Source organism: Diaphorina citri, unplaced genomic scaffold, assembly GCF_000475195.1.
Source record: "Diaphorina citri unplaced genomic scaffold, Diaci psyllid genome assembly version 1.1 scaffold1154, whole genome shotgun sequence".
Taxonomy (NCBI): Eukaryota; Metazoa; Arthropoda; class Insecta; order Hemiptera; family Psyllidae; genus Diaphorina; species Diaphorina citri.
The window spans coordinates 15,843-31,684 of NW_007378583.1; positions in this window are offsets into that span (position 1 = coordinate 15,843).

Consider the following 15,842-nt stretch of genomic DNA (forward strand, 5'->3'; position numbering starts at 1 on the left):
TTTTTTTTAGAACAGCCCCAAAAATTCTGGTATCTTTTCATCAAGGTTGAATACACAATATGTGAATTTTGGCAACATTCTGAGTACCTCGGTTTAGGAAGAGAGAGAGAGAGAGAGAGTTTAGGAAGGTATATTCTACTCTTTCTTACAACTTGAACTCGCAACTACTTAATGTAGATTTGCACAATCTTGTTGTTATAGTTCAAGTTAATCATGTTGACATTGATGTAATCTAGATCAGTTTTTCGTCCAATAATAATAAAAAAAGCGCCATTACTTTAATGCCACCACGAACACCGTGCTCAACACTTCACATCTTTGTCGGCACCTCGTTTCGAAACATGTCGTGAAATCCCAAGCTATGCCATGTTGCCACGTTTATCCTCTGGTAAGAATAATGATGCTTCTGCTTTTAGTATTTAATGCTCTCCATAATAAGGACTATAAGGTCCGAGTGCTAGAACAGCGATGTCCAATCCCGCATCAGGTATCAGGTCTAGTTATCTATTGGAAGAACCATTTAATGCTCTCCATAATAAGGACTATAAGGTCCGAGTGCTAGAACAGCGATGTCCAATCCCGCATCAGGTATCAGGTCTAGTTATCAATTGGAAGAACCTGAACCCTGATCGTGTGGAACTGTGTAGTTAATGTGGCAATGTTGCTACCAGGAGCTTTTTTCAAGCTTTAATAAAATCTAGCTAATTTTAGATCCGGACAACAGTAAAACTTAATCAATCATCACCCAGCTTAATGAGTAACCTTTAAGTGTTGTCTTAAACCTTAAGCAAAAAAAGCTATTTGCTTGAAATCGATATTCCTCTTAATATCTTCACCAAGATATACTATCTAATGAAGACCCACCACTTGTTCAATTGCCTTGCAAATCCCACCACCCTTATACCACTGGATCTGTTGAATCCAATTTCCAATATCTATTGCAAGATTCGTGAAACTCCCTATCTCGGAAGATGCTGACATTGCATTGATAATGTATAGAAACACCTGATGGAAGATTGGTAACCACTGTCTCTGCGCTCCTTCAAACCATCGCAACGTCTCTGGTTGTAAATCTTGCAGCAAAACAAATGGACACTACTAGCGTACCAGCTAAGCTACCAGCATTGTCTAATGTTTCCAGCTACTGCACCCGACTGCTTTGTTACACTTTGAAAGCTTTTATGTGTACGTACATGTACATCTTCTGAGCTTAACTTGTTTTTGAAGAAGAAGCATGAGTATCTTGAAGCAATATGTGAGAGTATACTGAGTGGAATTGGTCATGGTGAAGAATCACTTCCGCGAATGTTTGGTCGTTTTTGTTAACCACCCTTATACCAATGGATCTGTTGAACCCAATATCTATTGCAAGATTCCTGAAACTCCCTATCTCGGAAGATGCTGACATTGCATTGTTAATGTATAGAAACACCTGATGGAAGATTGGTAACCACTGTCTCTGCGCTCCTTCAAACCATCGCAACGCCTCTGGTTGTAAATCTTGCAGCAAAACAAATGGACACTACTAGCGTACCAGCTAAGCTACCAGCATTGTCTAATGTTTCCAGCTACTGCACCCGACTGCTTTGTTACACTTTGAAAGCTTTTATATGTACGTACATGTTCATCTTCTGAGCTTAACTTGTTTTTGAAGAAGAAGCATTTGAAGAAGAAGCTTGAAGCAATATGTGAGAGTATACTGAGTGGAATTGGTCATGGTGAAGAATCACTTCCGCGAATGTTTGGTCGTTTTTGTTACAGGTGTAAGATAAGGATTAGCTGGTTAGTAGGATTGTTTACCAACCCGGTCCCTAAAACTTTTATGTATTGTAAAATGGGTACTCCCACTGTCTCTGCGCTCCTTCAAACCATCGCAACGTCTCTGGTTGTAAATCTTGCAGCAAAACAAATGGACACTACTAGCGTACCAGCATTGTCTAATGTTTCCAGCTACTGCACCCGACTGCTTTGTTACACTTTGAAAGCTTTTATGTGTACGTACATGTACATCTTCTGAGCTTAACTTGTTTTTGAAGAAGAAGCATTTGAAGAAGAAGGAATGGAGAACGCCCATGAGTAGAACTCGGTTCAGTGAATTCTACTACAATGCAAAGGTCAAGGCAATAGACCTGTCGGAAGAAGAACGGAATGACTGAAAATGTCGAGGCTTCATCTGCAATACAGTATGAGTATGAACTACGAAGATGAAGAAAAAGGGAGGAAGAGGAGGAAAAGGATCACAATGTAAATATGTAGGTACTGTTGAAAAACCGGAAGTCGGAAATCAATTAATCTCTTTGATTAGTAGAAAATGTGTACATGAATTTATTGCATTAGGTCTACTCTAGTCAATTCTAGTGTAATGTTGAAAAACCGGAAGTCAGGAATCAATTAATCTCTTTGATTAGTAGAAAATGTGTACATGAATTTATTGCATTAGGTCTACTCTAGTGTAATGCTTAGGATCTTTTTTCATCTTCTATTTTGACTTTTGCCTTTTCCCATATGACCTGTCATAGCCTTACGGACAAGATATTCGTGGAACATACTTTCCATCGAATGAGCCACCCAGTCAAACCAAAAGTACGAAGACAACGCCCCAGTTCTGAATCTAGAATTATAGACGGAACAGTCAAACACCTCAACACAATGGCTTAGAACCACTAATAGACGTTATATGTTTCTATCTGATCTCAATTGTTTCACTTCTAATAGAGACCACTTTGGCGAGCTTTACATAATGGCACCAGACGATCCGGCAACTCTACCTGGTATAATCCAACTTGTAGAGACCTAATCCATATTGTGAGCTATGGCTATCGTACGTCTGATCAGCAATAATGATGAAAACAATTAGACTTTCAGGCACTATAGGGTTGGGTGGTTGTAGGAAGCAATTGAATGGAATGGAATTTTATCATTAGATTCATTAGTACCTACTTGGATAAGTATGTATAATAAGTACGCGATATTAATGTAAAATTGTAAAAGATGTTTCCCGGTTGTTCCAAGACGGAGTTGTTCGAGCGCAAGAGGTTTGCCGTCGCCTTTGTTAATCGTTTCATCGCAAATTCTTTTTTCACCAAATATGTAAAGTAAGGAAATCAGTACGTACTTTTAATTTGGGATGATTCGCCTTTGTTAATCGTTTCATCGCAAATTCTTTTTTCACCAAATATGTAAAGTAAGGAAATCAGTACGTACTTTTAATTTGGGATGACAAAACATCTAGTTCCAATTCATATTTGTATGATGAATGGAGAACGCCCATGAGTAGAACTCGGTTCAGTGAATTCTACTACAATGCAAAGGTCAAGGTAATAGACCTGTCGGAAGAAGAACGAATGACTGAAAATGTCGAGGCTTCATCTGCAATACAGTACGAGTATGAACTACGAAGATGAAGAAAAAGGGAGGAAGAGGAGGAAAAGGATCACAATGTAAATATGTAGGTACTGTTGAAAAACAACCTTGTTTATAAATACTGGTAAGGTGGTAAGTATAGGTACTATACCTACTACCCATATGAGATAATGAGACAGAAAAGTCCCTTTAACCTAGACAAAGTACCTGGAGGATACAATTATATTTCATTTCAATCTCATTATTATTTACAAACAGGTGAATTATTTACAACATGTGGCATTTGTTTATCCGCATGCCTGTGTGAAAGCTAAATAACTACCAGATATTCTATGACCTACTGGTAAGTATAGGTACTACCTACTACCCATATGAGATAATGAGACAGAAAAGTCCCTTTATCCTAGACAAAGTACCTGGAGGATACAATTATATTTCATTTCAATCTCATTATTACTTACAAACAGGTGAATTATTTTCAACATGTGGCATTTGTTTATCCGCATACCTGTGTGAAATGAAAATAACTACCTATGTGTGTAATATAGCTGATATTGTGCTTATAATAAATTGTCTAATATTCCAGATATTCTACAGTAGGTATTTACATTCCCTCAAGTTGATTATGTTTAAGAATGTAGGTACGTAATTACATTATCTGAGTACTAACCAGGGAATAAAATTACAGAGATAGATATTACCGGTACCTAAGATAATATTCACTCGACATATGCGTTTTATGATATAAATATTGAAATTCGACACTCTCATCTGTGTGCAATGTTGTGCATGCAGAATTTTTCACAACTTTTTACATAGGAATCGACCATTTATTTATAATTTTTACCCACTTGCAACTCCTCCATTATACATATAGGTACCTACTTCTCCTAAGTGTGCAATGCGCATGCAGCATATCATGCTACAAACTGTCATGCATAAAAAATGATAAGTTTGGGACAATAATAAATAAACTCTTTCAACCAGTGGCGTAGCGTCCATGTACGGCGTGTATGGCGGCCATACACTCAAAAATTCCACTCAAATACCCTTAAATATTGACTTTAAGTAATTATTGTGCAATGTGCATGCAGCATATCATGCTACAAACTGTCATGCATAAAAAATGATAAGTTTGGGACAATAATAAATAAACTCTTTCAAGTTTCAACAGGAAATGATGTTTTTTGAACACCTAGGTAAACATGAAAAAGTTATCAGTTATGAACCCAACACTTTTGGACTTTTGTTTAATGGGAATTATAGGTATTGCAGTTTAGAGATCTGCTACATACTTTGAAACCATCTCAAGTGATTAATCTTAAGTGAATAATCCTCCTTTTATGTTGAATTTACATAATTTTTTGATTTGATTTATTATTTATTGATTTTTTTCATTTTTTTTTCTCTAATAAATACAAATTGCCAAAAAGTGAGCGGATATCGCGGATAATAATTTATCACATTCACTTTCTTGGCGATATTTCATTATTAATTTATCATTTTACCTTAATGAATATATCGCGGAATTTCATAATATGCTAATTTTAGTTATTATTTTTTTTTGTTACTTAATAAATATAGATAATCATTATATGTAATTCCATATTTATGTATACTTTACTGATGGCGTTTGCATGTGAACAGAGAAACCCGCACTATTGTTATCTACAGGTAACTGGTAATTTTTTCTCACAAGAATAAATTTGGACTAAAAGGTTTATAAAATTGAAAAACAGTTCGAATCCCTGTCTCAAAGCTTCATTTGGGATAAGACCTTTTTATTCGGTCATTCCGAGAAAATAAGGCTAGTGGATCGTTATTTTATCCCATTTCTTCTCTTTTTCTTCTTCTTCCTCTCTTCTTCGTCTCTTTTCTTCACCTTATTTTCTCTTATCTCCCCATCGATAGTTGAAATCATGCATGCAGATTGTAGAATGATGATTTCTGGTCCAGCCCGACAAAAAACAAGTGAAATAAACATAGTTACCACTCCGTGGAGGGAGTGATAACTTTGTTAATATGGAATGTAGGTACATGATTATGAAGAATATGTAGCTACCTATGTAGCGCATCTGCCTTGTAAGTGCCAGGTCACGGGTTCCATTTCCCAGGAAAATTTTTATCCTAAACAGATAAGGTTCGTTCTCAGAAGGGCTGGCTTTCTCCTATCATGTCTTCCTTCTCTCTTCGATTGCGGAACAATAAGACCTAAATAGTTAGTTCCCTTTTATTACTAAACCTTAACTGAATGTTGAAATCATGCATGCAGATTGCAGAATGATGATTTCTGGTCCAGCCCGACAAAAAACAAGTGAAGTAAACATAGTTACCACTCCGTAAAATCAATACATATAGTATAGATATAATCAATGAGAAATCACAGATCACTGGGGGAGCTGATGATCAAGAGTACCAAAGTCTCTAATGCGAGGATACGAAATAGTCTTGCAAATATTCAGTGCTGTGGTGAATCTCCTCTTAAGCCTCTTATCAAGCAGCAACCAGGTCAATTTTATCTTCTCAATAGGTATGCAAGCTCATGAGTCGATAGTTGAAATCATGCATGCAGATTGCAGAATGATGATTTCTGGTCCAGCCCGACAAAAAACAAGTGAAGTAAACATAGTTACCACTCCGTGGAGGGAGTGATAACTTTGTTAATATGGAATGTAGGTACATAATTATGAAGAATATGTAGCTACCTATGTAGCGCATCTGCCTTGTAAGTGCCAGGTCACGGGTTCCATTTCCCAGGGAAAATTTTATCCTAAACTGATAAGGTTCGTTCTCAGAAGGGCTGGCTTTCTCCTATCATGTCTTCCTTCTCTCTTCGATTGCGGAACAATATAAGACCTAAATAGTTAGTTATCTACAGTTCCCTATTATTATCTACTAAACCTTAACTGAATAATAGACAAATCATTCAGCAGATATCCAGCACTGATATTATATGAATGAAATAGAGGACTTGACAAACTTTATAGACAAGTTGACTAGGCAGAACTATAAGAATTGAGAATGACTTTGGAATTGAAATCCCGACAATAACAATAGACGTTGGGGATTTAGACATTCTCCAAGTCCATATACAGGGGGTTCCGCAAGAAATGGTACATAATGAAAAAGTCAAAATCATCCACTTTTGTAAAGCAAGAGCAGAGTGAGCAAAACTGAAACTAGAACGGAAATGTAACAATGGAGGTCTTATCGTCCCGAAATCCAAGAAAGAAGAAAGACAGGATAAAATAACTTAGCCGTCCCGTGAACGAATATTATCTGTTTTGGATAAAATTCGAAGAATATGTAGCTACCTATGTAGCGCATCTGCCTTGTAAGTGCCAGGTCACGGGTTCCATTTCCCAGGGAAAATTTTATCCTAAACAGATAAGGTTTGTTCTCAGAAGGGCTGACTTTCTCCTATCATGTCTTCCTTCTCTCTTCGATTGCGGAACAATAAGACCTAAATAGTTAGGTATCTACAGTTCCCTTTTATTACTAAACCTTAACTGAATAAGACAAATCATTCAGCAGATATCCAGCACTGATATTATATGAATGAAATAGAGGACTTGACAAACTTTATAGACAAGTTGACTAGGCAGAACTATAAGAATTGAGAATGACTTTGGAATTGAAATCCCGACAATAACAATAGACGTTGGGGATTTAGACATTCTGCAAGTCCATATACAGGGGGTTCCGCAAGAAATGGTACATAGTGAAAAAGTCAAAATCATCCACTTTTGTAAAGCAAGAGCAGAGTGAGCAAAACTGAAACTAGAACGGAGGGGATTTAGACATTCTGCAAGTCCATATACAGGGGGTTCCGCAAGAAATGGTACATAGTGAAAAAGTCAAAATCATCCACTTTTGTAAAACAAGATCAGAGTGAGCAAAACTGAAACTAGAACGGAAATGTAACAACGGAGCTCTTATCGTCCCGAAATCCAAGAGAGAAGAAAGACAGGATAAAATAACTTAGCCGTCCCGTGAACGGATATTATCTGTTTTGGATAAAATTCGCCCCAGGCGGGAATCAAACCCGTGACTTAGAGCTTCCAAATTAACTTTATTCTATTTCTGTAACAAAATATGTAGTATATATCTAGATTTTTGTAGGTAGGCAGGTAATTATTTAGTATTAGGTAAATATTTACATCTTAAGTATACTTATGTCTTATATTAAAAAAAAACTCTGTAAATAGACCTTGCAAAAAGGCCTATCATATCTAAAATAAATAAATAAATAATAAAAAAACTTGGTTGGCAACTAAAGTCACTTTTAGAATAGTGACAGTGTACTTCATGAGGTCAGGGTGTCTTCCAATACATCAATCCACTATCTAGTATCAACTGGAGAGGTCTCCATTTCGTTTAAAAAAAAAAAAAAAAAAAAAAAAAAAAACTAATTAACATGATGATGGTGTTTTTTTACATCATCATGAACTCTTTCTTCACTTAAATTTCGGAACTTGAGAAGTTATTTTCGGACGGAACTGGTTTTTGAGTGTAATTTTTTGGAAACCGCAGTCTGAGAATGTAAGCAATCTGAAATTCGACGGTCTGTGTGTTTGTGTTGACTTCTAACCAGTGGGAATCCATTATGTACAATTTACGATATTTGAATCCTATCCCAATGGAGATTGTGTTGGCATAATGTCCGTGAGACTTTGCATTGTTTTATCCATTCAAAATGTAAGACACTTTCAGGCACTATAGGGTTGGGTGGTTGTAGGAAGCAATTGAATGGAATGGAATTTTATCATTAATACGATATTTGAATCCTATCCCAATGGAGATTGTGTTGGCATAATGTCCGTGAGACTTTGCATTGTTTTATCCATTCAAAATGTAAGAGACTTTCAGGCACTATAGGGTTGGGTGGTTGTAGGAAGCAATTGAATGGAATGGAATTTTATCATTAGATTCATTAGTACCTACTTGTGGATAAGTATGTATAATAAGTACGCGATATTAATGTAAAATTGTAAATAGGTAATATATCAATAGACTCAACAGAGTGTTTTAATTTAGATTATTGAGGTTAAATTAACGTACCTACAACCTTGTTTATAAATACTGGTAAGGTGGTAAGTATAGGTACTATACCTACTACCCATATGAGATAATGAGACAGAAAAGTCCCTTTATCCTAGACAAAGTACCTGGAGGATACAATATTATATTTCATTTCAATCTCATTATTACTTACAAACAGGTGAATTATTTTCAACATGTGGCATTTGTTTATCCTTATAATAAATTGTCTAATATTCCAGATATTCTATGTATATATTTACATTCCCTCAAGTTGATTATGTCTAAGAATGTAGGTAGAAACCTACAAGAGACCCCCAAGGGGTGTGGCAGTCTTATAATTGATACAGTTACCCTAGAAGCATTTCTTTTGGACTTCCATAACTACTTCTGTTACGTAGTTATGTACCTACCTTAATAGTAATACCCAATACTATTCATAGAGGAGAAGATGGTAATATGGGCACCCCCACAATAAATCGATATCCTATGTCTTTTCCTCTCTTGGATTTTATGTTCAGAGTCTGAACTACTTATTCATTGTAGAACCCTACCTGCAGGTAATATGGGCACCCCCACAATAAATCGATATCCTATGTCTTTTTCTCTCTTGGATTTTATGTTCAGAGTCTGAACTACAACTACTTATTCATTGTAGAACCCAACAGAGGGAGGTAGTGGATATCGATTTATTGGGGGTGTAGAACCCAACAGAGGGAGGTAGTGGATATCGATTTATTGGGGGTGTCCATCTGTCCATATTACCTACAGGTGGCCATATTATCATTACATATTTACCATTTTACCTAGGTAGGTACATTAGGTACTTGTAGTTTAAATACATAGGTTCATAGGTAGATCTTATATTATAAAAATCAAGATCCATTTACATTTCCCACACTGATCGCTCTATCTCCTTTATTGGGGGTGTCCATATTACCTACAGGTGGCCATATTATCATCTTCTCCTCTACTGTTGGTTGGCAATTGCGTAGTGCGAGATGACAATGTTTAATACATATTTACCTAGGTAGGTACATTAGGTACTTGTAGTTTAAATACATAGGTTCATATGTAGATCTTATATTATAAAAATCAAGATCCATTTACATTTCACACACTGATCGCTCTATCTCCTGAACCACAACACCTAGAAAGCTGAAATTTGGTAGGAGAATATTCCTTTTATGGTCTAGGTGTGCAATAAGAAAGCATTTTGCGAAAATATAAACCGATCCTGAGATATGATCAATTTTTGATCTCTAAAATCTTCATTAGAAATACACAGAGTGCAGAGTCTGCGGGAGAGAAATGTTCCGCTCTCGACCAACATTTTGAGTTTCGTTTATGTTTTTAGTTTGATAACTATGCAGCTAATAGGGAGCGCGCAGCGCGACCGTATTTTTTTCTACAAATTCGGCTATGCCTCGGGATGAACTAGCGGGATTCCGGAGCGAAGCGACGGAATTCAGCTAATATGTACAATGTACATATACATAAGTAAAGTATATATAGGTTCATTGGTAGATAATACTCGTATGTACATAGGTAAAGTTCTAACGGTCGTGTGTGGTCTGATAGACCAAGAGTTAAACTGATGAATGCTAAATGAGGTATGTCTTACGAAGACACTCTTCTAGGCCTTGAAATGTTCCAGAGTCAGGCAAAATCAATACATAAGAAAAACCTGCCGAATCGGTTCGTGTAAAGATACACAGGCGTGCTTGCTGGAACTTGGCCTGGCGCACTGCCGTGCGCTCAGATTAGACTAGGGAGATTTATCAGACTTGGTAACAATAGGAATATCTTTTGAAATATACAGGATGGTCCACAAGAATAGGAGTAACGTGTGTGGCGAAAAAAGCTCGAGACGTTCTGAGAGACCCAGGTATCTAGATGTTTTCGCCACTCACGCAGATCCAGGTCTGTGAGACCACGCGGTATTGTTTATTTTTAGCTGTCCAAATTTTTGGTGTAGGTACTGTAATGTACATCGTACATACTAACTTTTTTTTTCATCTCTAAAATCAGCCTAGTTTCCTATTTGGCTCTGTGATCAAACAAATCCTGACTATCCCTGAGCTCATCACTCGAGTGACAACTCGAGTTGGAAAATAATCGAGTAGAAAATAATCGAGTTGAAAAATCTCACTCGAGTCCCATCACTAACTGTGTTTATGAACAGGGCTGAGATGAGCTCGGACGAGGTGAGATAGGATATTGTTTCTACAGTTTTGCATTGGAGTGGTAACTCTGAGCTCAATCCTCTCCTCTTTTCACGTGTGGTCCTCATTTCTCAAACCGATGATTAATATCAAATGGTCAGATAACTGTTCGGATTATGTAAAACCAAATCATCCTATTCCACAGCCTAATGTCTAATGCATTTTACATTAGTGTCTTCGGAATATGTGTTACACATTCAGAGTTAATCGTACCTAGTTATGTATGTAGTTATGTACTTATACATAATTACATAGTTTTGTATGTATCTATGTGTAATGTTCGCAATTACTTCACCGTTTAGATTCACATTAGTTCTTCTTTATTTCTGTATGAGGTATATGTATGTTTTCTTCAACTTCTTCTTCTCTTCTGCTTCTTTTCTGGATTTCTTATTATTCTTCTACGTTCTACGAATCTGAGTGCTATTTCTTCTTGTTTTTGTCCTTCTTCTTCTTCTTCTGTTGCTGCTTCTTCTTCTACTTTTCCTATTCTTCTCCTCATTCTTCTGTTTTGTGATGGGTCAACCTGGCCTACTTTAGGAGTAGGACAGCTGAGGTATAGAATTTTATCCTCATTTCTCGGCAAACTAGAGATAAAAAGTAAAAAATGAATTCAGATTGTACGCGTTGCGGAAAAAAAATCAAAATTTCGAATTTCCCGCCAACTTTAGGTACACGCTCATGAAGGCTCTGTGTTAAGTTACCACATCATTTTCCACTTGCCAAGAACATCTCAGAATGGCCTATCTCAGCCCTGTTCATAACCACGGCCTCTACCTTTGTCCATTACAGTCCTATAGAGTATAGAGTGGTCTCAACAGTTTGAGTACTTCATTGACCGAGCAACCACCGTGGCCGAGTGGGTATCACACTAGCCTTGCACGCAGGAGGTCCGGGTTCGATTCCCGGCGGGGCCGAGGTTTTTTTCGGCTCTGTGCTTGGATTTCGGGGTGCACAATAATAAGAGAATTGGACCACAACAATAGTCGTAGCCTACTGCTGAAGTAAAGGGAGTTTTCAGTCCTTTTCGTACAGTACCTAACTATAATGCCCCTTGTTTTCCCTTTGTCTTCCTTGTACTGTGTTAATCACTTGATATTTTGATCAGAGTCATTCTCAATAGTGACTATCAAACAGGTGAATGGTGTAGAACACTTGATACTTGATATTTTGATCAGAGTCATTCCCAATAGTGACTATCAAACAGGTGAATGGTGTAGAAACAATACGAATACTACACCAGATCACCAGACAGTTCTACTGTGGGAAGGTTAAACACAACGAGACCTATCTAATGGCGGCATTACAAGTCGAAGAGACGAGCGATAATAAATATGATGATTGAGTAAATGAAAGACTTGTAATACTGTGATACCCACAAAGCTGTGAGAAAGCTCTCTGCTTTATCACAAAGATACCATGATTTGATTTTAATACTTCATTGACCGTTTGGCTGGATTCTAGGACCTATCTAATATCTATACATAAGCTGTTCCATACCTTACAAGATTTTCCATATGTAGCACAGTATACAGATATTATGTAGAACAGTACCTATTAGAACTATAGAGATTAACAGTGTTATCAGAATGGCCCTGAAATTCAACTTTATGGTTAGGTAGTGTGTAATATAGTATAGATATAATCAATGAGAAATCACAGATCACTGGGGGAGCTGATGATCAAGAGTACCAAAGTCTCTAATGAGGATACGAAATAGTCTTGCAAATATTCAGTGCTGCGGTGAATCTCCTCTTAAGCCTCTTATCAAGCAGCAACCAGCTCAATTTTATCTTCTCAATAGGTATGCAAGCTCATGAGTCGATAGTTGAAATCATGCATGCAAGATCAGAGTCATTCCCAATAGTGACTATCAAACAGGTGAATGGTGTAGAAACAATACGAATACTACACCAGATCACCAGACAGTTCTATTGTGGGAAGGTTAAACACAACGAGACCTATCTAATATCTATACATAAGCTGTTCCATACCTTACAATATTTTCCATATGTAGCACAGTATACAGATATTATGTAGAACAGTAGGTATTAGAACTATAGAGTTTAACAGTGTTAACCTATCTAATATCTATACATAAGCTGTTCCATACCTTACAAGATTTTCCATATGTAGCACAGTATACAGATATTATGTAGAACAGTATTAGAACTATAGAGTTTAACAGTGTTCTCAGAATGGCCCTGAAATTCAACTTTATGGTTAGGTAGTGTGGATTATTGTGTAGGTTATTAGGCTAAGATCTCTCAGATCTGCCAATTAATATAAAAACTGTGAAATTACACGTCAATTAGAACTGTATGGTTAGACATAGACACTGTGTAGTTCGTGTAGATATACTACGACTTTACAAACGTACCTACATCTAGATATACGATATTTGATAAGAATGGGATTTTACTTAGATAAGGTTAGATTAAGACTAGCTCGGAATTCCCTTAGAAAGGAGTCCTTACCTACATCTAGATATACGATATTTGATAAGAATGGGATTTTACTTAGATAAGGTTAGATTAAGACTAGCTCGGAATTCCCTTAGAAAGGCTAGATCGGGTCTTTGTGCTTCCAAAGGTCCGATCTGACACAAAAGGTAATGAGAAATTTTTCAAAGTCTCCTTTATGTGTAGACCATGTTCGTTTCACTATAACTCTGGAACGGACAAACCGTTTGAGAGTTACAGTGCAACAAATAGACGTACAAAAGCGTCGAGTTAAAACTTGAAACTCACTTCATTCCTTACTAGAAAGGCTAGATCGGGTCTTTGTGCTTCCAAAGGTCCGATCTGACACAAAATGTAATGAGAAATTTTTCAAAGTCTCCTTTATGTGTAGACCATGTTCGTTTCTCTATAACTCTGGAATGGACAAACCGTTTGCAATTTATTATTATGTATGTGTAGACGTAGACGTACAAAAAGCGTCGAGTTAAAACTTGAAACTCACTTCATTGGTTCCTAATATTACGAGTTGGTTACCTCTTTATGATTTGACAATTGACAAAATCAAGATAGACAATGACACAACTAATCCTACTAAAATAATATATGTAGATAGCAAAATCTATACCAATCCTCAGCCTCTTATCTGAGACACACCCTAGATGTTTAGGTAACTAATATTACGAGTTGGTTACCTCTTTATGATTTGACAATTGACAAAATCAAGATAGACAATGACACAACTAATCCTACTAAAATAATAGATACCAAAATCTATACCAATCCTCAGCCTCTTATCTGAGACACACCCTAGGCCCTAGACGTTTGGGTAATACATGGGTAGGTGGTCGCTTAGCATAATATTGTCAATATTAAACAATATATTAGATAATTTAGATATACTTATTAGAATATTAATTAATACATGGGTAGGTGGTCGCTTAGCATAATATTGTCAATATTAAACAATATATTAGATAATTTAGATATACTTATTAGAATATTAACAATGTATTAGTTGTATTTGGCTTAAGCTATGTGAGATGTGCCAAATTAATACCTCAACAGTTAGAGCAAGTCATTCATCATGCTGAGTCTATGTCTCAAAATCTTCAACATGAGATCTATCTCAAAATCTCTAACATCTAGGTCAAGATCAGAAAAATAGAGTTCAAATCAACATCCAAGATCCTAACTAGTCATAACACGACTATAATCTGACTCTATTACCTACGTTGGGAATTTTTAGTTGGAGCTTTGTCGCAAGGCTCAAACTCTGGGAACAAATCAAATGATCAAAAAGTCAAAACTAATTTATTTTCACATGTCACAGGGAGAATTTCAAGAAATTTCTTTAAATATTTCCAACTATACGAAAGAGTCTGGTAAGAATCTACTCGTTTTTGATGACTCACCCGTCACCCTAATAGAGTCAGACTATAGAGATCGACTTAATTCGAGCAACCAAATCTAGAGGCGTGTTTATACATGTAGATTATTTGAAATAATTAGAACTAAACCTGTAGGGCAGTACGGCGGACTCAATTATAAAAACCTATTAACTTGCTTTTTCCCTCTCGCGAGTAAAGTTCCAAATTGCGAAATCGAAATCGATTGACTATCGGTCGAGCCAAATTATCGATTTTTATCTTCCTTGGACATGTTGCCCGGAGATTAATATTAGTAATCTGGAGTACCTTGTAATGTAATGGTCGGACCCAAATGTCAAACTTCTAGTGTTTCTTTAGGTTGTTTTTGTTATTAATGTGCCGCGACTAATTATTATTGATTGTAATCGATTAGGTAATTGAATTTAAAAGTCCATTTGTCATATACCTAGGTAGGTACATAAAAAAAGGATTTATTTCGTGTCGATTCCAAATTGGAACAAACAATAATTCAATAGAATATAAATGAGTTTGTATTCTTCCAGCTGTTTGCAATTAAATGTTGGAGGACCAAAATAAATAACTTTTTATGTATTTATCTGTCTCTAAGTAAATATTTATGTAGTAACTACATAGGTACCTGTACCTATGTAGAGCTATTTGTGTAACAAAGTTATCTACTAAATTAGGTTTTGCTCTTATATTTCATGCAGGTGTCCCTGTCTCCCTGTACACTATTACATTACCAAATTCACCAAAAAATAATTTAAATAGGTTGGCACCCAAAGACATATCTACAACATACATAATTATGTAGTTTGAATTATAGGTAGGTATAGGTAATAGAGGGACCACCACTTTGATCTTAGATTGTAGGTGATACTTAATTAAATAGGTAAATCTCAATGGATGTAATATAAATTTTATACCTACCTACTTGTTTGCTCAAAATTGATTACACTAACAATGGATGTACGTATTCAATGGATATTGAAATTATTAACCTTCATTCAAACACTGACCATTCTACCCAAATATTCAATTACCTACCACATTATACCACCCAGAATACATATTATAATGGTCCTCTTCATTACACTTAATTTGATTGTCTAGGTACTCTAGGTCCAAGATTATAGGGGTCCCAGGGGCGTATTTAGGGTCCCAGAGGCCTCCACCCCTTGGGCTTCACTTTAGCTCCTTTACTATGGGGGGAATCCGAAAACTTGGAGCATCCCCCCCACGTAACTACATCACTGTTTGGACTCTTGGGGCCCCCCTCAATAAAATCCTGGACAAGCATATTTAAATTGGGCAAATATTTATTAGCTAACTATCATTAATGTACCTATTAAAAATACATTTTG